The following is a 26,185-nucleotide window of genomic DNA, read 5'->3' on the forward strand; positions in this document are numbered from 1 at the left end:
TTTATGAACAACTTCTCAAATCCTCTTCATCAATCAAATAGATGTGACATTTAGATCAAATAGAAAAATGTATCACCAATAGATTTGACATTAATGAAAACACAACAATTGTTCCAATTATATTTTCCAACAATCTCCCTCTTTGACATTGATGGAAACACCTCAAAAATTTTTTTTGTAGAAATACTTCAAATTACCATACAATCTAAAATTTGTATAGAATTTGAGTAACACTCTTAATGTATCAGATCTTTTATTAATATCCTTAGTTTCATTCTAATGCATATCTTTGATCTGGTAACAACTCTTAAATATGAACTCCCTTAAGTAATCATTGTATCTTACTTAGCAGGTCTCTACTAACATCTAATTTCTCTTTTCTCCCACTAGATTCATATTTCTATTAGGTTGCATGAATAATCTCTTCCTCTATGAAGATAATCTCTCCCTCTTTAATATTTTTAATATTGTATGCAACCTCTCCCTCTTTGACAACAATGTCAAAGAGACTATCTCTTACTTATACATCTTGATTATGTAGATAATTGCATGTCAGGTCTAAATTCTTCATCTATCATCTTCATATGACTGATCTATTATACTATTATTCTTCTTCACTACTACCTTAGGCAACTCCTAAAGTAGAACTATTTATATCATTGTATAAGAAAGTTTGATCAACACATTTGATGCAATGCTTCTCTGTAGCTTAAGTAACTTTGTCTAGGAGAATGACCCCCAGCTTACCTCTAAGATATTCATGAGCATCCTTAGATAAATATTTAGTGAATATGTCAACAATTTTATCTTTTGCATTCATATATTCCAATTTCGCTTCTTTTTCTTGAACTAGCTCTCTCAAGTAATGATACTTGATAGCAATGTGGTTTTTTTTTATGTGCATAATAGTATTCTTTGATCTATTAATGTTAGAATCAATAATCTTTACATGGTTGTATTTATTTATTATATGGGACAAACCAAGGTATCCGTTGTTTTGTCTGTCCTCTAGTCCACATGTCGAGGACATGTCATTTTTTTGTCTTATTGTCCATGTGTAAGGACAAATTATTTTGTGTAATTTCTTTATTAAGGAAAATAGTTATCCTCCTTAAAAGGATCTTGACACTTTGCACACACTTATTATGAATGTGGATTCTTAGAAATGGGAGTTACACATGAAACCACATGTAACTCCTTTCTCATCTCTATAAAAGATATTTCTCTCCAATTCTTATATAGAACTTCTTCACGTCATCTTGATGTTATTTTAATGAGATATTTGCTCCACTGCTCTTTCTCTCTCCTTTTCTTAGGGCTTTTTCCTTCCATTCATAATACTCACAAGGGGTTTTCTTTTCTTTCCCCTTTCAAAATCTTTGTTTCTTTTGTTACTCTACATTGGTGTATGCTCTTGCATCTTCATTATTTCACGATAATTTTTTCTCACTTGTCTCACTTGGACTATTTTAGTTTCATTGCTCATTCTTATCATTTCTTACCTGGTATCAAAGCTTCCTAATCCTTATTTTGAGTTTGTGTGAAGGTTACCACATTGGAGACTTTTGTTGATAGGACAAGAGAAGCAAAGCTTTATTTCTTATTTTTTTAATCAATCTATAAATTATTTTTTGTTCTAACCCTCTCTAGAAGGTTTGCCCACAAAGAGTTCTTTATTTTATCATCTAACCTTTTTTCTCTTGTTTTGGAAGACTATTTAAATCTAATCTATTATTGAAGATCTCTATAAGAAAATCTATTTCATTATATATTACTTTAATAATAATAAAATAACATATAATTGCAAGATTAAATTAGATAATTTGTTCTCTACTTATTTTCTAGATTTAAATCTAGTTCATAATACCTTTTCATTGTATTCATCTTTCACTTTTAGAATAAGTTGACTTACCTCTACATTACTTTGTTATTAACCTTTACATAGTTCATTTTTTAGAAATGCATTTTTAAATATTAGTATTATCATTTAAGATTTTCTTTTTTCCTTATACATTTTTTTAAAACAAGTCTTGGTTATGCAAGATTAATTATTTAATTATAGTCTTTTATCATTACCTAAGCGTCTCTTCTAGAATAATAATTTTGTTTAGGTTTATCTTTGTGTAGCATCTCATTTTTTATCATCTTTCTAAAATATTTAATTCTCAAATATTGTATTAGTTTATTCTTCTATCATTTTTTTAGTTCAAACATTATGCAACTTACTTCCCTCTTTAACCAAAATCTAACTTTCAAGCTTCAACCTTTTTCAAATAATAATCTTAAACCATTTTTCAATTTCAAGTTGGAAACCAAGAGGAAAAATTCAAATTAAAGTTTAACATAGAAAAAAAATTCATTAATTTAAAACTTTGAGAATATTGAAAGTTTTTGTATTTTTTAAAAATAAAAGTTGGAGGTTTTGATTTAAAGCTTTTTAATAAAAAAACTATTGAATTTTTTTTTTATGAATAGTCCTTTTCTATTAATAAAATATACTAAGAAAAAAATTTACAAAAAAGGGGTTGGGGGATACAAGATCACCCTACGAAAGATTTCACATGGTTAAAGCTAGACTTAAAAACATGGCCTCAGTCGGAAACAACAACTATTCATAAAAAAAAATAGAATAAACAACCTTAGGCTGTCAAGGCAATGCCAATGGAGGGAGGAGGATCATCTTTATCAGGAAATCCCCATGTATCAATGGGATTGTGGGGCAAACTGGGAACATTCCAGCCATCATCAGCAGTAGCAAGATCAAGGGCAGCCTCTGCATCCTTAACCTCTAGCTACGAAGGAGAAATTGCCAAAGCCAGGCAAGGAAATTTCCAAAATTATGCCTGCTGAGGCCTAGGAGGAGGAGTTGGGACCAGCCAAAACCAATGTGGGGTGGGGAAGTAGAGTGGCACCTCCATCCGCCATCACCACCACTGGGAGAGCGGTGGTAGGAAGCTTGGGAGCATGGTGTGTGCAAGTGGCAGCCTGAGGACTAGTAGCGAGAATGGTGACCATAGACATCAGTAGAGGCATCCTAAGGAACTTTGGCAATGGTGCAAGGAGCATTACCCTAGTGATTTAACAATTCCTGTAAGTGAGCAACTTCTAGGGAAACTTTTTAAGCTTGCACCTAGATCTGCATAATCACATTGTTACAAATGCATGCCTTAGTGTACATAGCAATGTTAACATCCAAAAAACTATGAGTGAACAGAACAACATTCCTATCTTTCCATAGAGAAAACAAAATTTCCATCCTGAAGGTACGCCAAATCTGAGTGAATTTATAAGGAATTTTGGGGGAATCACACAATAGGATCATGTACCATGAAAATGGTTCAAGCCTAAAAGGCTTGAAAAAATCATGAATCCACTACCAATAATTTTGAGCATGCTTACAAAACTAAAAAATATGCAAAAATGACTCATGTTGACCACAGAAGGGGCATTTGGTATTAGGAACCCTAATGTGTTTGAGCTAAGGCCCCAGGGGAAGACCTTGGAAGGCAAGGCACCAAGCAAAGTGGGTAATCTTTGGTTTTGTAATAGCACTCCAAATGGTGTCAAAACATTTTCTCCATTGAGAAAGTGAAGATTACAAATGCCACTGATAGTTAAGCATGTCAACCATCAGAAGATGGGGTGAGAGCCATCTGTACCCCATATTGGGCTTATAATTGGCAAATGGAGTAATAGGATACCACTTCCAATCATGCCACCAAGGTTGAATAGACTAAATCCCCACCTTATGAACTAGGTGCACAGGGATGGAAGACAACAAAAGGTCAAAAGTCAATTGATTTGTACTGACAAGGTAGTACTAAACTTGCATATCTTCCCATGACCTAAAACTCATGGTGACTCTTTAAAAGAGATCCTTAGGAGTTCAGATGCCATGTTTGAAAAAATGCAGAGCACTGGCACCTTGAATCTTGGAGAGAGGAGTACCCTGAATTGCAAATAGGGGAGACCACCAAATATTCTTTTGATTCAAGGAGAACCCATTGCAAAACTCATCTCCAGCCCAATGAAGCCATGGCTTAAGAGCTTCCCAAGCTTTCCAGATTCTCTTAATAAAAAATAGATTAGATAATCCATTTTGCACAAAGAGCAAGGCCCTATTTTCAAGTGGAAAGTAGGCCAAGACCACTAGACTCCCTTAGGAGATAACAAAAATCCCAAGCAACTCTATGAAAACCATGATGGTGAGAACCAGAAGCCCAAAGAAAATCTCTGAGAAAACATTCCAGCTTGAGATAGGAAGCTTTGGAGGGTGCCAATAGGAAGAATAGTACACATGAGTGGTAGCCAAAATCTTAGAACAAATCTAGAATTTACCAGCAAGAGAAAGCAACTTGGTGATCCAATAGTCGAGCATTTTGCTAATCTTGGCAAGCACAGCATTCCAAAGCTCCATAAGAGAGGCTTAGAAGGAAAAGGGAATGCCAAGGAAGTAGAAGATTTCCCCATGAGTAACCCATTTCCACTGGAACTAGCTGAGCCAAGGTGGAGATGGCAAAAAAGATTGGTGATAGCAAAGCATTTTATGCCATTAAATGGTAGAACTAGAGGCTTGACAAAAGGTGTCTAGACAATTTAAAGAATTTTTTATGTTTTCTTCATCCTCAAGAAGCATAAGAAAGGAATCATTAGTAAAATGACCATTGACCAACTAGGAGCAAGATTCAGGCAAGGAAATGCCATGAACCAGCCCTAAAGACATAGAATGAGCTAGCAAATAGCCAAAACCTTCAGCAGCAAGGACATAAAGTGCTGGAGCTAGAGGGCAACCTTGCCTACTTGAACGAAAAAGTCCAAAAGCCTTAAATTGTGAATTATTGATGGTAATGCAAGCATTAGCATCACCAAAGAGCATCTCCATAGACTCAAGAAAGTTGGGACCAAAACCCAGAGCTTGAAGCATAGCCAAGATGAAGGGCCATTCAATGTGATCATAGGCTTTAGCAAAATCTATCTTTAAAAAGATAGCCTGTTGCTTGGACTTGCGAACCCATTCCATACCTTCCTAGAAAAAAATGATGTTGTCAAGAATATATTTGGACTTGATGAAGCCAATTTGCTTAGGCCACACAATTAAAGGCAACATGCACCTGATTTTGAGAGAGAGCACCTTGGCAATGATCTTATAAGACACATTCAGAAGGGTAATGGGCCTCCAATTGAATATGTCCTTAGGATCACCAGCTTTAGGTATGAATTTGATATTCCCTTTATTTGTTATTACTCCTAAGCTTTTAGTATGATATGCTTCGAGATAGATTTTGTGTAGGTGAGGACCTATTTGTACCTAGAGGTGTTTGTAAAATTCATGGGGAAAGCCATCCTACCCAGGAGACTTGTCATATGCCATGGAGTAAACTGCCTCTTTAAGGTATCTAAGAGAAAGAAGTTGCTCACAGGAAGCATGTTACTCAATTGTAAGGTGATTTGAAGTAACAGATATACACTTTCTAAGAGCTTCCTCCTAAGCAACCAAATTTCCTTGCGAAGCAAAGACGTTCTCATAATGATGAATGCATGCTTGTAAGATGTCAGGGAGACTAGACAGAATAGTCATTCCTTGTTTTATCTTTTTAATCCCAACATTGGTATGACGGACCCAGAGAGCCTAAAAGAATTCCTTCGAGGCTTTATCACCAACCTCCACCTAATGGAGACGGGCCTTGATTCGAGCTCCATAGGCAACATAGTTGTTAGCAATTTGCTTGTCATGGTGAAGCTTGGCAAGGTGAATTTTCAAATCCACATCAAAGGGGTTGAAGGTGAGAACCTTAGAGGCTTTTTTGAGAGCAAGGGTGTTAGCTTCATAAGAGTCTTTCTTGAAAATTTCTAGATGGCACCCATAGATGTGCAGAAACTAAGTAGTTCTAGTAATGGCATCATTCCACTATTGAATCCATCCCTGCTAGGATGGCAGATGTGGCTCCTAATTCTAGACACGTTGGATGTGTGAGATGGTGGAAGCATGCAACAGCATAGATGTGTTGAGGAAGAACTAAGACTTGGCCACCTTGGGGATAGCTGTTTTCCAAGAAATGACAAAATAGATGGGATAGTGGTCAGATAACATCACATCTATCAGGGGAATGACAAGTAGATCTCGATCTTCAAAAAAAGAGAAAAAAGATTGCATAGAGATCATAACACAATCGAGATGTTTCAAAATATGGTTAGAGCCAGCTCAAAAGTTGGACCAAGTGTGCCAGGCCCCACTACCCTGATGGTAGTTTGTATTGCGATAAAAAAGGCCCAATTTATTTTGCATGTAGTACCAAGCTTCTCTTTCCCCCAGTTGTCCACCAAAGGGGTAAAATTCCATCTTTGTTAGATGCTACTTCAACCATATTGAAGTCCCCACACATGACCCAAGTAGTAGGAGGCAAGTTGTCAGCAAGCCAAACCCACATCTGGGACCTCTCCATAGCATCATTGGAGGAATAAACATTAATGACTCCAAAAGAATGATTGTGAATGAAAATAAAAAGCTAGATAATTCTATGCATGGGTTCAGAACCATGCGAAATAATAGCATAATAAAGGCAAGGTGATAGGAGAGTAACTAAACCACCTCGGTCAAGTTCATCCTAAGAGGAAAACATAATGCCATCCTGCCAAATGACACGGCATGTAGCAAAAAGCATGAAACTAGAAATCTTAACTTCTTATAGGTAGAGAAAATCTAAATTACCAAGTCTATGAAAGGTGTCCTAGACATAAAATTTTTTGGGGAGGTCTGAAAGATCTCAAACATTCCAGGAGAGGAAGTTCATGAGAACTCTTCTATATCATCCCCATCCTGAAGAGAGGAGTAGCTATTCTGCAAGAAGGTAGAAACTGGGTGGAAGTCAGATGGGAAATCCTTTGGCCTAATAGCCTGTCATTTCACTTCTGGTATCTCTGCACATCCAAGAGGACTACAAGAATGCCTTGTTGGTGATGGCATGATGGAAGAAACTGCAAGAGGAGCATGAACCCCAGCCAAGGCAAAAACCCTGGCGATCGCCTTAATCCACTGCATACTAGTAGGGTTTGGAACCTACAAAAACCCCCAGAATAGGCCCTGTGGAAGCTGCTTGTGTCCCCACACTAACCGATGTAGACACTCCTATGGGAATAGGAGGAACCACAGTGAACATCACATAAGATTTCTTGGGGGACAAGGGATTCAAGGGAACCTTTCCCTTGTGCCCAAAAGTAACCCATTCTTCCCTTTTTCCTTTGGCCTATTTGGCAAGCGCTTCTTTAAGCGTGGGCTTGACCCTAGGTGTAGCCAAAGGGCAATCCTTGATCTTGTGTTCCATGGACTGACACCTATAATAGGTGTTAAGTAGATTCAAGTAAAGCACCTTCTAGGAGAAAGTTTGAGCTCCAATCTGGATTTCCATAGAATCCTTGAGATCCTTGGAAAGATCAACTTTGATACAAATGCATCACTATGGGCAAGCATTAAAAATTTTCTCAAGCTCCTTGGTGACAACTTTTCCAAGGACTTTGGCAATAGACTCAATGAAAGGCCAGCATGGAAAAGGAAGACCTGGAACCTTGACCCACATAGGAACACTAAATTTTTTATCATCTGAGACTATGAAGTCTCAGGACCATTTTTGGAAAACAAGTAGAGAGGAATGCACAAACCAAGGTCTATTGTTAAAGATCACATCTTCTTGCGACATGTTAGCAAAGTGAAATAAAAAAAAAAACCTTTGGTAAGGTTTTGCATAGCATCAAGGCAGACTCCATGAGGATTCCAACATTTGTTAACCTAGTCTTGGAGCATACCTTCAGGAGGAGTCTTACCAAAAAAATAACCTATTAAGGTATGTTGCTATAACTACTCACAAGCAGCATCAAATTCTTGCAAAGGAAGGATAATGTCAAGATTACCTTGTGAAAGACCTTCGGGACAAACTTGTGCAAACATTTGTTCTAAGGCAGTGCCATGGTAGTCTAAAGCAGCAACATGAATACCAGAAACAACTGGTTCATCATTGGCCAAAGCCATTATATCCTAACCTAAAAGCTCCCGCAGTAAATGTGATTTGACAAGTGGTGCCTATAGAAGGAAAGCTCAAACGAAGAGTCGTACATAAGAAAATTGAAAGTTTGCATGAAGCAAGAAACCCTAGCAGAGCGAAAAACTCACTTCAGCCCTAGTACCTTATTTTTTCAAACACACCAAAACTATTGAATTTTAAATAAATGCATTCTTTTAAAAGTAAAACAGTGTGATTGTTCTTTTTTTTTTCTAAGGTTTAATTCTAAATTTGTTTTTTAAAGAATCTTATAAGTAAATAAATAAGGGGAGTAATTTTATTTCTCTCAAATAGTTTAATTTTCACATTTATTTAATCTAGGAGATTTTTTTTAACATTAATCTTCTAACCATGTCTACTTTGATTCCTAATATTAAGTTAAATAACTCGAACTATCATGCTTGGAAAACTCATCTTTCCTTCATTTTTCAATTTAGGCATATTTTAGAAGTTGCTGCTAATGCATCTTCAGTTGCTACACAAGATGAGAAAGATGTGTAGGACACTAAAAATAAGGAATTCCTTGGTCTCATTGGTATATCACTTAATGCTGATTTATATGTTCTAATTGCTCATTGCACCATTGCCCATGCTTGGGATGTTTTGAAGCAAATGTATGCTAGATGTACAAAATCTCACAAGATCCAATTGCAAGATGGTTTGGAAGATTTGAGGTATACTGATTTCAAATCCATGGATGAATTTTTACTAAAATTTGATTCCATTAAAATTTAATTGACTGGATTAGGTGTTACTCTAACTGATATTAAATTAATTACCATTATTTTAAAGAAAGGTCTACCTAGAAAATTTCAACAATTTATCACTAATGTTCATTCTCAACTTTATATTCCTACTTTATCTACTCAATTAACATTTAGTATCTTTCAAAATTTATTACATCAAGATGAAGCTAAGTTATTACAATTTGGTACTCTTAGGTCTAATGAACATGTCTTTGTGTATAAAAATCAAAATCAAAATTTCAAATGTTCTAATCACAATAATTCTCCAAATAATCATAATTTTAACAAGAATCATGATAAAAAAATATTTAATAATAATCATAATTTAAACAATAGATTTAACTCTACACCTTTGTTTAACAACAATATTAATCAAAATTCAAATCGTAATAGTAACCATCCTAATCAATATAATAGTCTTAATAAAAAGACCCCATTGTACTTATTGTGGGAAAGATGGTCATTTAACTAACAATTATTTTTAAAATCAAAATGATAAGCAACCTATCAATAATAATAATCAACATAATAAAAAATCTTATGGTAATCAATATCATCGTGCTTTTACTATTAGTTTCAATGTTTCTAAACATTTAGAATGGATTGTTGATAGTGGTGCTTCTCAACATGTTACATCTAATATAGAAATATTTGATTCTTTGCAACCCGATCCTTCAAATATTCCAATTCAATTAGCTAATAAACATAGTTGAAAAGTTGAAGGATTTGGTGATGTTAGTATTACAAATGGAAAGTTACATGATGTTCTATATGTTCCTGAATTGAAATCTAATTTTCTTTATGTTGCTTAAATATGTCAAGATTATAAAGTTTATTTAATAAGGACAAGTGTTGTATTTTTTATCCTAGCACTAATGTTATTGTTGCTACTACTAAGTTACATCATGACAACTTATTTAAATTTTACAAGTTTATCCCTTTAAGGAACTCTTTGCAAGAAAATATTGTATTTAATATGGGCCATGCAAGTCTTGATTATTTGAATTCTAATTGTATCTCATCTAATATGGTTGAAGAATTACATCCTATTGTTCCATCTAAAATTACATGCCCTAGGTGCATGAGTGGCAAAATGCAAAGCACTAAAGGTTATGGAGTTTCTAATCCTATTACCAACAAAGTGTTAATTGCAAGAGATGTTTGTATTGTTGAAGAAAAAGAAGTGCATGATTGTTATAATCATCAAAATGAAGAATTTAGTGGAAGAAAAATTGTGGTAGTGGAGGACCAACCTCCTTCTCTAAAACCTACTCCTCAAGTATCTACTTTTATTTCTCGTATTCCTTCTAATGTTTAAGTGGTGAAAATATTATAGCTCATAGTGATAAATATATTACTACTAAGAAAACACCTCAATGGTTTCAAAAATTACTTACTAAAAGAGACAAATATCTAGACTAGGTAGACTTAGACCTAGGAAAATTAACTACTAAGATGTCTTCTTTTATGCATTCTAATAATCCTCAACCTTTTGCAAAAACTAGGTTTCATTCTCCTTAGTGTGTTATTATGATGATTTTATCATTTGATAGTACTTTACTTCAAATAATTATGTTTTATTGACCATTGACCTCCTATTTCTTTGATATGATCTTAATTGTATTTACATAATTTCATACCATGATATTTTAGGTAAATTTATTCGTGTATATATTGGGACCCACATATATGATGCATGGATAGGAAAATTCAAGAGGAATAAGTCCAACTTAAACCTAAGATCATCTTCTTCTTAGAGTTGCACACAGAACCAACATATGAATTAAATAAATAATAGAGAACAAGAGACCAAATTCCATGCAACCATATGATGTAATCAATTAACTTCCATAAACAAAATCCAAACTATTAGAAATTCTTTAGAATAACTGAGAGGAGAGGGGCTTCAATCAATTATTCAAGGTCCAAATGTCCTATTTAAACTTTTTCACTAAGTGTAGTGAGCCCATTCAACCATTCATTCATCCAAACTTAATCATACCTATTCAGCAAGTTACTGTAAATCAACATGCAAGTATAACACATAAAAAGATCAACACATAACATAGTGATTTATGTGGAAACTCAATTTGGGAAAAATCACCAATAACATGCTACTCCATGCTCACTCTTCTGAAGTGATACCCTATGAAAGGCTTTCCCTATTAAAGCCTTACAACACACTATTAAATGTGACCTAGTCAAAGGATTTAATCACCTTATTAGAAGTGAGCCTGGTTAGAGGACTTTTAGAACATTCACTTGGAATGCCACCCTTTTAAAAGATTTACAAATTGCTATCAAACCAACCTAAGTCCATAGGATTTTCTCTTACCCTAACTTATACAATTGCTAAAGAGTAACTATAAGAGGTTTTGACCTGATTATAGAATACAACTCAACTTGTAGATCTCAAATCACTTCTCAACTCATAACATTTCCTAGCATTCAATCTATGCAACTCTTTGACATCTTGCCCTCCTTTCAAGCTTAGTCTCTTTGATTCTCCATGCTCAATGTACTGGTGCAATCATCTCTCTCTGACCACTTGTCGAAGCAGAGTCTCAGTGTTATGTTCTTCCTTCTCCTAGATGTCTTCTCCTTGACACCCTTATAACCACTTCATAATTTGGCACTCCAGTAGCTCTTGCTTCTTGGTCATTGAATCCTTAAATAGAAGTCTAGAATTCCTTTTCTCACTCAAGTCTTCTCTCCTTTAATTTCAATTCATATTGATTAGGTAGGATTCATTGAATCTAACCCATATTATGCTCCTTCTAGAAACATCATGAAGAATCCTCTTGAATTTGCTCAAAAATAGTTTACATAAAATTCTATGCCACTAGCTCATCATCCTTATCCTCTAACTAGTTCACAAAATTAAGGGTAACAAATTTGTCAGCTCAAATTTGGTGATTCTTTGTCATTTCCAATGATTTAGTAGCTTGGCACTATTGAAATCCTAATGCTCAACACATACTATGTTACTTAGCATCAACTATATTTTACTAATGCTTGGCACCTGAAGTTCACTTGGCACCTACTAAGATTTTCTAATGCTCAGCACCTATTACTTTTCTCGACACTTGAACTTCACTCGACACCTGAAGTTCACTTGACACACACTAGATTTTCCTTTTTCTTGGCTTTAACTAGCTTGCTCAACACCCACTAATGAACTTAGCTTAAGCTTTGCAGTCAACCTTATTACAATGTATACTTATAATATTTTTGTGTGGCTAGCCTTTATATCTTCAACCATGTTATCAATACATCATTTAGCCATTCTCTTAACTAATCCTTACACTTCATTATAATATCATAACTCAACCTTTCCCTTAGGTACTCTTATTACATCTTGTTGATCAAATCCTCTTCATCAATCAACTAAGTGATAATACTTAGATCTTATAAGAAATTATCATTCCTACAAATAGTAGGTTTGATATCAATAACAAAACAATGATTGAAAAAATTCTTTATCAACCAACCTCCTTCTTTGGAACAATCTCCCTCTTTGATCTTAAATCTTCTTTTCACATGATCTTTTCAATCGAATTTCCAACAATCTCTCTCTTTGGCATTGATGGCAAACCAAATTGATCAACCATCAGACTAGACTATTTGACCAAATGCTAACTAGGTTAGAATAGTAAGTCAAATGCCAAAAAGTAATTGTGTTACCATCAATTTTCACATCTCCCTCTTTTGATCTACTATATTGATTGCTTCATTTCTACTTCTCCCTCTTAGCTATTGTATCCTTATCTTTCCTTTCTACATTCTTACATTTTCTCCCTCTGTATAAATTTCTCATCTTCTATTATTTTCCATTTTCTGATTAGTTTCTTCATCTTCTCCCTCATATTTTTGATCATTTTTGTCTACTTCTCCCTCATACTATTGATCAAATACTATTGATCAGTTGTTTCTTTACTTCTCCCTCTTTTGACAACAATGTCAAAGACATACTATTCAACATCTTATCATAGAAGTATAGCTTTTGTAGGTTCTTTCAATTTCTCCCTCTATCACCTTGCTTGTGATTGATTTGAAACTTTAGCACTTTAATTACTTTAGGCATGAATCCTAAAGTAGGTATCCTCTACATCTGTGTGTAATATTTCAACAATCAATTCTTCTGATGTAGGGCAGTCTTACTTTTGCTTCAAGTAGCCTTGGCTAGGGGTATTGCCCCTAACTTACCTTTAAGATACTCAAAAGCATTTTAAGGTAGTGCTTTTGTGAAGATGTCAGAAATATGTTCCTTTGAGCTAACATATTCCATCTTCACGTGTTTGTCTTCCACCAATTCTCTTACATAGTGATATTTGATTGCAATGTGCTTGGTTTTAGCATGTCTTACAAGATTCTTTGATATGTTGATAGCACTTGTATTATCACAATAAAGTATCACAAGATCATTCACTTCTTCCTTCATACCTTGCAGCAAATGTTTGATCCATACAATATTTGTGCAATTGATAGCAGCTACAACATATTCAACTTTTGCAGTGGACTATGAGGTACAACTTTTCTTTTTGCTGGTCCATGTAATCAATCTTTTTCCTAAGAAAACCGTTCCTCCACTGGTGTTTTTTATATCATCAATGTTACGTCCTCAATTTGCATTAGTGTAGGCTCTTAGCTCAAACTTTTCACTTCTCTTGTAATACAAACCAAAGTCATCAGTTCCTTTTAGGTACCTCAGTATTCTCTTTACTACCATCAGATGATGTTCTCTTAGATTTGTAGAAAATCTTGCCACTATTCCAACAACTAATGCAATGTCTGATCTACTATGTACAACATACTGCAACTTTCCAATAATTGATCTATACATTGTCTAATTCACTTCAGTTGACTCATCATTCTTTGATAACTTATGTTCTATTGCCATTGGTGTGCTAACTGGTTTTGAGTCTTCTAATCCAAATGTCTTAAGTATCTTCTTGATGTATTTTGATTGGGTCACAAATATGCCATGCTTCAATTCATGTACTTTCAATCCAACAAAGAATTTGATTTCTCCAAACATTAACATCTCAAACTCATGCTTCATTTGATCAGAAAAATCTTTGCATAGAGCATCTTTTCCTCCAAATATTATATCATCAACAAAGATTTTAGATATCAAAATATCTTTGTCTTTTTATGCCTTGATATATAGGTTGTTGTCATCTGTTCTCTCAAATCCTATCTTCATAATATATTTGTGTAGCCTCTCATACCATGCTCTATGTGCTTGCTTCAAACCATAAAGTGCCTTATGTAGTTTGCAAACCATATCCTTGTTGTTGTCATCAACAAATCCCTCTAGTTGTTCAATGTAGACTTCCTCTTCCAATATACGATTCAGAAAGGTAGACTTCACATGCATTTGGTACTCTTTGAAACCTTTGTAAGTAGCATATGCAAGTAATGTTCTTATTCCTTCCATTCTTTCAAAAGGGGCAAATGTTTCCCCATAATTTAATCTTTCTTCTTGTGTATAGCCTTTGCAAACTAATCTGGCTTTGTTTCTAGTTATCTCACTATTCTCATCAAGTTTGTTTCTAAACAGCCATTTAGTACCAATTACATTCTTATCAGTTGGTATAGGAACTAGGGTCTAGGTTTTTTTCTTCTCAATCTGATCTATCTCCTCTTTCATAGCTTTATATTAGTCATCATCTTGTAGTTCATCTTTCACTATTTTGGGCTCAACCTTGCATAGAAAACATGATTCATTCCTTAGTCTATTCCTTTTCATTGGTCTAGCATCCTTGTCACCAATGATTTGATCTACAGGGTGATGTATTCTCACATACTTAGCTAACCTTAGTTCTGTCCTTCTTTCCATGTTTGATCCTTTAGCTTTAGAGTCATTTTTCTCTTCTTCATCTAGTACTTCATCATTTCTTTCATGTGCACTAATTTTAGAATTAGAATATGCATTTTCTTCATTCTGCAACTCAATATTCACTGGCTGTGACTTGGCTGATGTTGAGATATGTTGTTGATTCCCAACTTGATTGGCAACATTATCTTCAACAATAATTCCTTCATAGAAGTATACAAAATATCTATAATCCTCTAGTTTCCTAGAATCATCAACTTGGACTTCTGCATGTTCATCAAAATTTACATTTGCACTCTCCACAATCTTGTTAGTGTTAGTATTCAAACACTTGTATGATTTTCTTCTAGTGGAATACCCAAGGAATATGTCTTCATCATTCTTTGCATCAAACTTTCCATTTCTAATATCTTTAGGAATATAGCATTTACAACCAAAGACTTTGAAATGTTTTACATTTGATGAGTGACCATATCATAGTTCAAAAGGTGTTGCATTTGTACCTTTCTTGACTTGAACTCTATTGAGGGTGTAAACAGTAGTACTTATAGCTTCTCTCTAGTACTTTAGAGCAACATTTTTTGAAACTTAATTGATAAAATATTTATTAACTTAAATAAATATTATCACATTCCAACTTTTATCTTCAAATTAATTATTTTATTTAATTAATTTTCTAATTAATTAAATAAAATAAATATTAAAATACGATATTAATTTTCCATTAAATTAAACCATTAATTAAATCTTTTAATCAGGCTTAATTAATAAAAAATACACTAAAGACTCATAAAGTAAAATACAAAAAACCCATTATAGAAAAACACATACAAAATCAAACCAAAAGGGTTAATATCATGAATTACATCATTTGATGCATTCAGAGGGTACTCAACTCAGATACTTGTCCTAATTTCTAATAAGGACAAATTCCTTAAAGGGTTGGGATTTGGACTTGAGAATTTATCTCCCCTCTCTTACGATTGAGATAATGCGATAGGATATGCTTATCTTGGCAATTCAGGGAAGTCAATACCCGATACCTGCAACCTACATAAAAACCATGCATGTACATACAATATATATGTATATGCTATCTAAATAGGTAATGGAAAAAAGTGGTGCATCGTGTAGATCCTGACTAGCAGGTGACTACGACTCCCTTCCTTAACCACATCAAAAATGTCATACATAAGAACAAACACGAAAACCATACACATGCAAGTATGGGGTAAGTATCCATAATAAAACACATGTGATAATAAACCATCTAACTAATGAATAGCTAAAAATAATGTAATAATCATCATGCATACATGAAATGTAGAGTCTAAGTAATCTCATCACATATCAATTGAATCCATAGGACAATATTTGATAGTCTCAAAACAATGGTTCTAACCATCAACATAAACCTAGCCCTAAAAGAGTTTGACAATGATAACAAAAATGTGACCTAGGGGCAGGCACTATAGCCTAACTATGATACACTCAATAGATTATAGTTTAGTCCTTCAACATAGTATGCATTATCACATGAGATTTTCTCAGTAAGATTAATTGAGCCATTTCCTTTGATTTGACATAGAGCATCATTACAAAATCTAACACTATTTCCATCATATTGAGTAAAGATAATAAAATTAATTTTATCTCTTGTCATGTGATGTGAGCACCCACTATCTATGATCCTTTTGTCATTCTTGTTCACATAGGTTACCAGTGTTGTGGCTTCATCTTCATCTGATTCATCCTTCATGGACACATAGACTACTTCATCATCATTCTCATTAGAATCTTCTTCAAAAATGTAGGATCTTTTGTCTTTGTCCTTATAATATCTATTATGATCTTCTCTTTTGTTCTTGTACTTATTTCCTTCTTTTTAGTTCTTCTTCTATGTACACCTTGCAGCAATATGACCTTCTTCATTGCAATTAAAACAAATGATAGGAAGCTTGCCTTTGAATTTACCTTTGCCTCTATAGAATCTTCTAGCTAGTAGTGCTTCCAATTGTTCCACATCTTCCTCATCTATGCTACTACCACTGGATGCATGTTTTCCTTTTCTTCTCTTCTTGGTTGATGTCACCTCCTTAGTATCTTTCAATGTTAGCTTGGCCTTGAAAGTAGATTCAAGGTTTTCAAGTTTGTAGTTGTCAAAGTTAGACAATTCAAATGCAGTAAGTCTTCCTACAATTCCTTCAAAGGTTAGTGTGTTTCCTTGTATACACCTTAGCTCTTGGATGGCTGAAACTCTAATAGCATAGATAGCGAGTAGAGTTTTTAAGTATTTTTTGTTGATAGTCTCTTCTTCCAATTGATCACCTAGGCTTCTTATTGCACTTACCACTTCTTTCATCCTGGATCCATATTGAGTAGCATTCTCACCTTCCTCCATTTTCATGTCATCAAACTTTTCTCTAAGGCTTTCTCTCTTTGCTCTCTAGACATTTTGATCTCCTCCATAGATATCTATTAGACCTTTCCACATTTTGAATGCAGTGTCACATTGTTTGATATCATCAAATTTAGCATAACTGAGTGTAGAGGCAATCTCTAGCATTGCCTAGTTGTGCTCCTTCCTTTTGCTCAAATCATCTATAGTAAGGGGTCCAACTAGGTCTACATGCTCTATTCCAATTAAATTTTTAGCATAATAACCTATTGATCCAAGGTACAGTTTCATTAGACTCTTCCATACAACAAAGTTGTCTTTGTTGAGCTTGGGAACTTCTCTCTTGGACATCTTGATCTTCCTACTTCTAGTACCCTAAAACTAAATCAGTAGATGGCTCTGATACCAATTGTTAGAAATTCTTTAGAATAATTGCCCGAGGAGGGGGGGGGGGGGTGAATAAGTTATTCAAGGTCCAAATTTCCTAATCAAACTTTTTCACTAAATGTAGTGAGCCCATTCAACCATTCATTAATCTAAGCTTAATCATTCCTATTTAGCAAGTTACTATAAATCAACATGGAAGCATAACACATAACACATTGATTTATGTAGAAACTCAATTTGGGAAAAACCTTTAGTAACATGCTACTCCATTCTCACTCTTCTAAAGTGATGCCCTGTGAAAGGCTTGTCCTATTAAAGGCTTACAACATATTGTTAAATTTGACCTGGCTAAAGGATTTAACCACCCTATTAGAAGTGGACCTAGTTAGAGGACTTTTAGAAAATTCACTTGGAATGCCACCCTTTTAAAGGATTTACAAATGGCTATTAAACCAACCTAATTCCATAGGATTTTCTCTTACGCTAATTGATACAATTGCTAGAGAGTAACAATAAGGGGTTTTGACTTGATTACATAATACAACTCAACTTGTAGATCTTAGATCACTTCTCAACTCATAACATTACCTAGCATTCAATCTATGTAACTCTTTGACAGCTTGCCCTCCTTTCAAGCTTAGTCTCTTTGAGTCTCCATGCTCAATTTACCAGTGCAATCATCTCTCTCTGACCACTTTTTGAAGTAGAGTCTCTGTGCTATATTCTTCCTTCTCCTAGATGTCTTCTCCTTGACACCCTTCTAACCACTTCACAATTTGGCACTCTGCCAGCTCTTCCTTCTTGGTCTGTGACTCCTTAAATAGAAGTCTAGAATTCATTTTCTTGCTTGATTCTTCCCTCCTTTAATTTCAATTCATATGGATTTGGTAGGATTCATTTAATCTAACCCATATTAGTTTATTTGTAGAAACATCATGAAGAATCCTCTTGAATTCGCTCAAAAATAGTTAACATAAAATTCTATGCCACCAGCTCATCATCCTTATCCTCCAACTAGTTCACAAAATTCAAGGTAACAACTTTGTTAGTTAAAATTCAGTGATTCTTTGTCATTTCCAATAATTTAGTAGCTCAACACTATTGAAATCTTGATGCTTGGCACATATTGTGTTACTTGGCATCAACTACATTTTATTGATGCTTGGCACTTGAAGTTCACTCAGCACCTACTAAGATTTTCTAATGCTTGGCACCTGTTACTTTGCTCAGCACTTGAACTTCACTCAACACCTGAAGTATACTCAGCACACACTAGACTTTCCTTTTGCTCAGCTCCAACTGAGAATTTTCTCAACTTCAACTAGCTTGCTTAGCACCCACTAATGAACTTAGCTTAATCTTTGCAGTCAACCTTATTACAACATTTCTAATGTTTATAAGTGTGGCTAGCCTTTATATCTTCAAGAATGTTATCAATACATCATTTAACCATTGTCTTAACTAATCCTTGCACTTCATTACAATATCATAACTCAACCTTTCCCTTAGGTACTCTTGTTACATCTTGTTGATCAAATCCTCTTCAGCAATCAACTAAGTGATAGTAATTGGATCTTATAAGAAATTTTCATTCCTAAAAATAGCAGGTTTGACATCAATGACAAAAAAATGATTGAAAAAATTCTTTGTCAACCAACTTCCTTCTTTGCAACAATCTCCCTCTTTTATCTTCAATCTTCTTCTCACAGTGATATTTTCAATCAGATTTCAAACACAAACATGGCTGGTTGTGAGGGCTTCCAGGTTGTGGCCATATAAAAATAATTATGAATTCAAGTCCAAGCTCACATCTTTCCTTCTTCTCTAAGATGTTCTAATGATCTATCTTCTACATCAATCCAAGCTCCTTATATAGATAGCTAAGACACAAGTCAGCTAGTCAAGCATTTAATTACATTATAGTTCCACCTTGGAAAATTAAATCAAAACTATAGAAGATAGGATCAAAACTAAATAAAAAGTTATATTTAGGTACACACATGACCCAAGAACATATCCCTATCTTAACAAGATCTCATTTCATCATCTAAAACCATGCAAGATAGAAAACTCCACACATTTTCATGAAAACTGCCGAAAAATTGATGTCCAAGAAAAACAATGATATCTCCTAACTTTGCTCAAATTAGAACTTGTAAACTTAACTGAATGTATTAATTTAGTTCCTCTTCAAACCATTAAGTTTGAAAATGCTGATTCATTAATAATAATTTCTCATTCATCATGAAAGTTAGGCATAGAAATCAGACAGAAAAATTGGCAGAAAATCAATGTCTAAGGAAAATGACCATATCTCCCAACTCATGATGAATTAGAGATTACGCCTTTAACTAAAGATATTAATCTAGGCCCTATATAATATTGAAAATGTGCAACCTTTCAATCATCAAGGATAATTAATTACATTTCCCACAACTGGCATGCAGAATATAGAAAATACAGCTCCAACAGCAATGCTACTTCTCAAACAATAGATTGGTAAAGAAATTTTTTTGGTTGATGTAGGATTTATCCAGGACCCAAGATGCTCTTGTATTAGACACCTTAGGTTAATAAAGAATTGATGTCCACATCAAGAACTACTTATATTCTGATATGAATCATAAAGATCCAACTTAGCTTGTGTAATCCAAGAACCATCTTCAATTGGCTTATGGTATTCCATGTAGCCTTTTCCTCTGTTGATTTTTCTTATCCTGGTATCCAAAACTCTTTCTATTCCCTCAGCTTTTTTTAGGATAATCTAGTTTATTAGCTACTTCATGATCTGATTCATGGTACTCATATATGTTATTAATGTTGAATATACGTGAAATATCCATATCCTCTGGTAATTCAATCTCAAAAGCATTACCACTTTCAAATTTCTTCAGAATCTTACAAGTCCTGAACTTCTTCATTTTTAGCTTGTTGTAGGTTCCAACTGGAAATGTTTTCTTCTTCAAGTAAACCATTACTTCATCACTAACTTCAAAATATTTATGTCTTCTTTTTTGATCCATTATTTTCTTATATACCATATTACTGTTATTCAAATTATATTTGACTTCTTGATGTAGTTTCTTCATAAAATTAGAAAATTCTTCAACCTCAACACTCATATTTGTTTGCATGCTCAAGTCTCTCAATTCTATAGTTCCCTTAGGATGAAATCTAGTAACAATTTTAAATTGTGTTGTATTAGTACTTGTATTGACAGAATTATTATGTGCAAACTCTACTTGTACCAAAACCAAATCCCAATTTAAAGGCTTATCCCCATCCAAACATCTTAACAAGTTACCCAAGCTTTTTTTCACAACCTTAGTTTGTCCATCTATCTGAGGGTAAAATGTAGAACTAAACTTAAACTCTATATTCAAGTTCTTCCAAAGTGTTTTCCAAAAATAATGAATAAACTTAGTATCTCTATCTTAAATAATAGATTTAGGAAAACCATGCAATCTTGTCACTTCCTTGAGGAATAACTTAGCTACATGTAATGCATTATATGTTTTTGTACAAGGTCTAAAATATAACATCTTTAAAAATTTGTCAACCACAACAAAGATAGAATCATTAACCCTCTGAATTCTAGGTAAACCAAGAACAAATTCCATATTGATATCTTCCCAAGGCTTATCAGGTACATGGAAAGGTGAATATAATCTAAAATTATGACTAGTTCCTTTTGTTGTTTGAAAAATTTTGCAACTTCTTACCATTCTCTACACATCCTTATAAATCTGCGGCCAAAAGCATCTCTCTAAAATCAGATTCACTATCTTATCAATCCCAAAATGTCCAACAAGTCCACCAATATTTTTCTCCTTCATTATGTTTTCTCTCGTAGATCCTCTAGGTATACATAGTTTAATTCCTTTAAACAACATGTCTTCATGAATGAAATAATCAGCCAACTTATCACTCATAGTTTGTTCTTTAGATGATTTCCAAGGTTTTGCAAAATCAAGATCGGTCTCATATAAATTCTTCTAATCATCAAAATCAAGTATCTCAACTCTCATCTTTATCGGAAAATTTCTTATTCAACTCAAGGCATCAAAAACTTTATTTAGCTATCCACTTTTATGCTTTAATGAAAAGGGAAAACTCTGCAAAAACTCAACCCACTTCATTTGTCTCTGATTCAACTTATGCTAATTTCCCAAATACTACAAAGCTTTATGGTTAGTATACAACACAAAATCTTTGCATCTAGTTTTGAACAAAATTCTTCTCAAAATAGGTTCCTTATCAACTTTTTAATTCCAAAAAATCCTTCTTAACATCAGGTTCTCACCATTTTCACATTCATTAGGTGTTTTAGCAACTTTTTCACAAGCTAAAGTATTTTTTTTGTTAACTCTAATCTTCTTTCTAGAGCTAGTACATTTGAAGGCCCTATGTCCTTCTTCACCACATTTTTAAAAAATACCTTTAAACTAATATCTCTTTTCTCTTTTTCCACTATAATTATCCCTAGAGTAACTAGTATATCTACCTCTAGAGTAATTATCTCTTTTAGCATGTCCATCATTCCATCCTTTATCTTGCATTGTGTCATCAGATCTACTTCTTTCTCCATAAATTCTTCCTCTTCTTCTTTAAATCTTCCACCTCTTCCTCTCTGTCTTTGATCATCTTTGTTTGACAACCTTTCTTTAGCTTCCAAAGAAAATTATTATGCCTCTTCCATGCTATCCATCTTAACATATTTGATCTCATCTTGAATTGATGCTCTTAGGCCATTCAAGTATCTAGCCACTATCTCAACTTTATCATCAACATGTCCATATCTGATATCCAACTTGTAGAACTCCTTGGTATATTCCTTCACACTCATGTCCTTTTGTCTCAAATTTTGCAATTTTCTCAACAAACTAACTTGGTAGTCTATTGGGAGAAACTTCTTATTCTTCTTTCCAAGAATCTTCATCCATCTTTTGATCTTTTCTCATATTAACCTTCTTATTATTAGGAGTACCTTCATACTCAAAATATTTTTCCATCATAGAGATCCAATCCAACAATGTATTAGTCTCAAGTCTCACATCATATTGAGAAACTTCAACAACAAGTTTGGAATTGGCTTGAGAAAAAACTCTCAAAAGTCTTTCCTCATCTTTTTTAGCTTTAGGTATAGGTTCAGGATTAGGTGTTGCCTCTTCATCATCACTAACATCTTCAAGATGTACACCTCTTCTTTGCGTTGTCTCTACAACTTCAAGTCTATGTGCAATCTATCTCAACATGTCTATTATAGCATTATCAACATTTCCTCTACCACAAACCATCTTGAGAATAGTTCCTACAAGACTATAGCCTTCTACAAGTTATAGCTCAAATTTCAGATCGACCACCCTACAACCAATCCAATAAGGTTCTCCACAATTCAATCCATAAGAAAGAACTCTACTTTGATACCACCTGATGTAGGGATAGGCAAATTCAATAAGAATAAGTTCAACTTAAACCTACAAACATCGCTTTCCTAGAGTTACACATGAAAGAATTATAGAAATCAAATAAACAAAAGAGAACAAGAGACTAGATTCCATGCAACCATATGATCTAATAAATTAACTTTCATAAACAATAGCCAAACACGCCCAGATATGAGGCCTTCCAAGTTGCAGCCATATACAAAGAATTATGAATTCAAGTCCAAGCTCACATCTTTCCTTATTCTCTAGGATATTCTCATGATCTATCTTCTACATCATCTACCATAATCTCATAATGATTTCCTACATCAATCCAAGCTCCTTATATAGCCAGATAAGCTACAAGTTAGCCAATCAAGCATTTAATTACATTATAGGTCCACCTTGGAAGAGTAAACCAAAACTATAACAAATAGGAACAAAACTCAACAAAAAGTTACATTTAGGTCCACACATGACCCAAGAACATGTCCCTATCTTAAAAAGATCCAATTTCATCATCTGAAGCTACACAAGATGAAAAACTCCACATGTCTTCACATAAAACTGCCAGAAAATTAATGTCCAAGGAAAAATGCAATATCTTCTAACTCTGATAGAATTGGAACTTACGCTCTTAACTAACGTTATTAATTTAAGCCTTTTTCAAACCCTGAAGTGCAAAAATTTTGATTCATTAAGGATAATGTCTCATTAATCATGAAAGTTAGGCATAGAAATCAGATGCAAAAATTGGAAGAAAATTGTTGCATGAGGAAAATGGTCATATCTCCCAAATCATGATAAATTAGGACTTGTGCCTTTAACTAAAGATGGTAATTGGTTCCCTCTGCAATCCCTAAAAGTTAAAACCTCTTAATCATCAAGGATAATTAGTTACATCACCCACAACATGCATGCAGAATATAGAAAATATAGCTCTAGTAGCAATGCTACTTCTCAAACAACAGACTGGTAAAGAAATGTCTTTGGTTGATGCAAGATTGCTCCAAGACCCAAGATGATCCTGCATCAATATATATCCCAATAAACATACAAACCATTTTTTCTATTGTGAATTTTCAAACATGAGTGCCTTCTTATATTTTTTTGCAATTGTAAATGTGTTAAATTATTCTTTATTTGGAACTCAAAATTACCCTTGCTCACCCTCAATGAAGGTATCATTTATTTATCTCACTCTTCCATTTCTAATTCCTTGATATTATGATTCATTGTATGCAATTTCCTTCAAAATTACTGTGGTGCATTTCTATGCTTTTATAGCATCATTTTTTTCCCAAATTGGCACTTTATGGTTTATACCATTTATTTATATTGTAGTTCTCTCTATTTGGTTATATGTGTTTCAATTTGAAAGGATGAGATTTATGAGTTTCCCTCCATTTAGTTTTATTGGTTCTACTTTGAGTTTTGATATATATATATAGAGAGTTTTCTTCCATGTTGTTCCATTTTTCCCTCATGAAGAGGATGATATTCTTGGATTTTACCTCCAATTTCAGTTAATTTGACCCGTCTTGAAGGCACTTTACTCTTATTTAAAGGAACCATGTTGTTAATACTCATACTCCTTCCCTTTGGTATCTTTGAAATAATGGTATATAATATTCCACATACTCCATTTCTTAAATCATGAGTTGTGTGTGTTATGGATTGATCACCCATTAACTTGTACTGAGATGACTTATTTGTGGATTATCTATATCCATGTGATTGATGCATTGTTGATGTTGGGCTCATTAGTTGGCCTTGTCTATGGTCTTTTGTGCCTTGTATATTTCTTTCTTGAGAGATTTGATAACATCTTTTCCTATCAAACTTTTTCTTTGAAGAATATGATTTATCTTGATTGCTTTGTGGTACCAAGTTACATTTACATTTTTCACTCTATTCCAATTTAATCTATGAGATTTTACTTAGAAATTTTCTAACTTGAATGTAAGATGAAATTCTCCTCATGGATAGTTGCCTTCTTTCTTGTTTCTATGTTTGAGGTAATCCATCAAGGCACATAAAAGACATCATTATTTATTGTAAAAAACCTATGCCACATAAATTCACTTGAAGATATAACACACTTGAAGGATTGTCCACTTCTCTTGGCTGTACAACAATGTACCCACACTGATAAGAGGCCGCTTGCACAATTGAATATATTTCAAAAATCAAGTTATACTATTTCAAATTCGATTTTATACCCTTTGATGTAATCTCCTGAAGTAAATATTAAAGGGGGATGTTATAATTAGTAATCTTTCCATGGTTGTATTTATTTATTATATAGGATAAACCAAGGTATCCCTTATGTTGTTTGTCCTCTAGTCCAGATAGGGAGGACATGTCATTTTCTTGTTCTATTGTCCATGTGTAAGGAGAAATCATTTTTTGTAATTCCTTTATTAAGGAAAATGTATTTCCTCCTTAAGAGGATCTTGACATTTTGCACACACTTATTATGGATGTGACATTGATAGAAATTAGAGTTACATGCAAAACTCCTTTCTCATCTCTATAAAATATATCCCTCTCTCTCATTGTTATATAGAACTTCTTCACATCATCTTGATGTCATTGTAATAAGCTATTTGCTCCACTATTCTTTCTCTCTCCTTTGTTAGGGACTTTTCCTTCCATTAATAAAACTCACAAGAGGTTTTCTCTAATTTTCCCTTTCAAAATATTTGTCTCCTTTGTTGCTCTTCATTGGTGTATTCTCTTAGATCTTCATTATTTCATTGTAGTTTTTTCATGAATTAATTTAGTTTCCTTTCTCATCCTTATCATTTCTCACAATTACTAGAACTTATGTTATAAAAATAGATAACCACTGGATCAGTAAACTCTTCCTTCTTACCTTTCAATAATTGTTTGATCCAAATGATACTTGAACAATTTACTGTTGCTGCCACATACTCAACTTTAGTTGTTGATTGGGAAATGTAGTTTTTCTTCTTTCTTATCTATGAAATTATTCTCTTTCTTAGAATGAATACACCACCACTTGTGTTTTTTCCATCATCAACTTTCGTACCCAATCAGAATTAGTGAATACCTTTAGTTCAACTTTATCATTCTTCTCATAATACAATCCATAGTCTTTTGTTCCTTCTAGATGTTTTAGTATTATCTTTATTTCCATCATGTGATTATCCTTAGTACTTGCTAAAAATCTAGCAACTATCCCAATAGCTAATGCAATATCTATTCTATTGTGACTAGCATATTATAGTTTACCAATTATTGATTTGTATTTTTTCTAGTTCACATCAATGGAATTATCATTCTTAGATAGTTTGTGTCCAGTAACCATA

The sequence above is a fragment of the Cupressus sempervirens genome, chromosome 4 (assembly GCF_028749045.1).
Source record: "Cupressus sempervirens isolate cs-2001-9-10 chromosome 4, ASM2874904v1, whole genome shotgun sequence".
Lineage (NCBI taxonomy): Eukaryota > Viridiplantae > Streptophyta > Pinopsida > Cupressales > Cupressaceae > Cupressus > Cupressus sempervirens.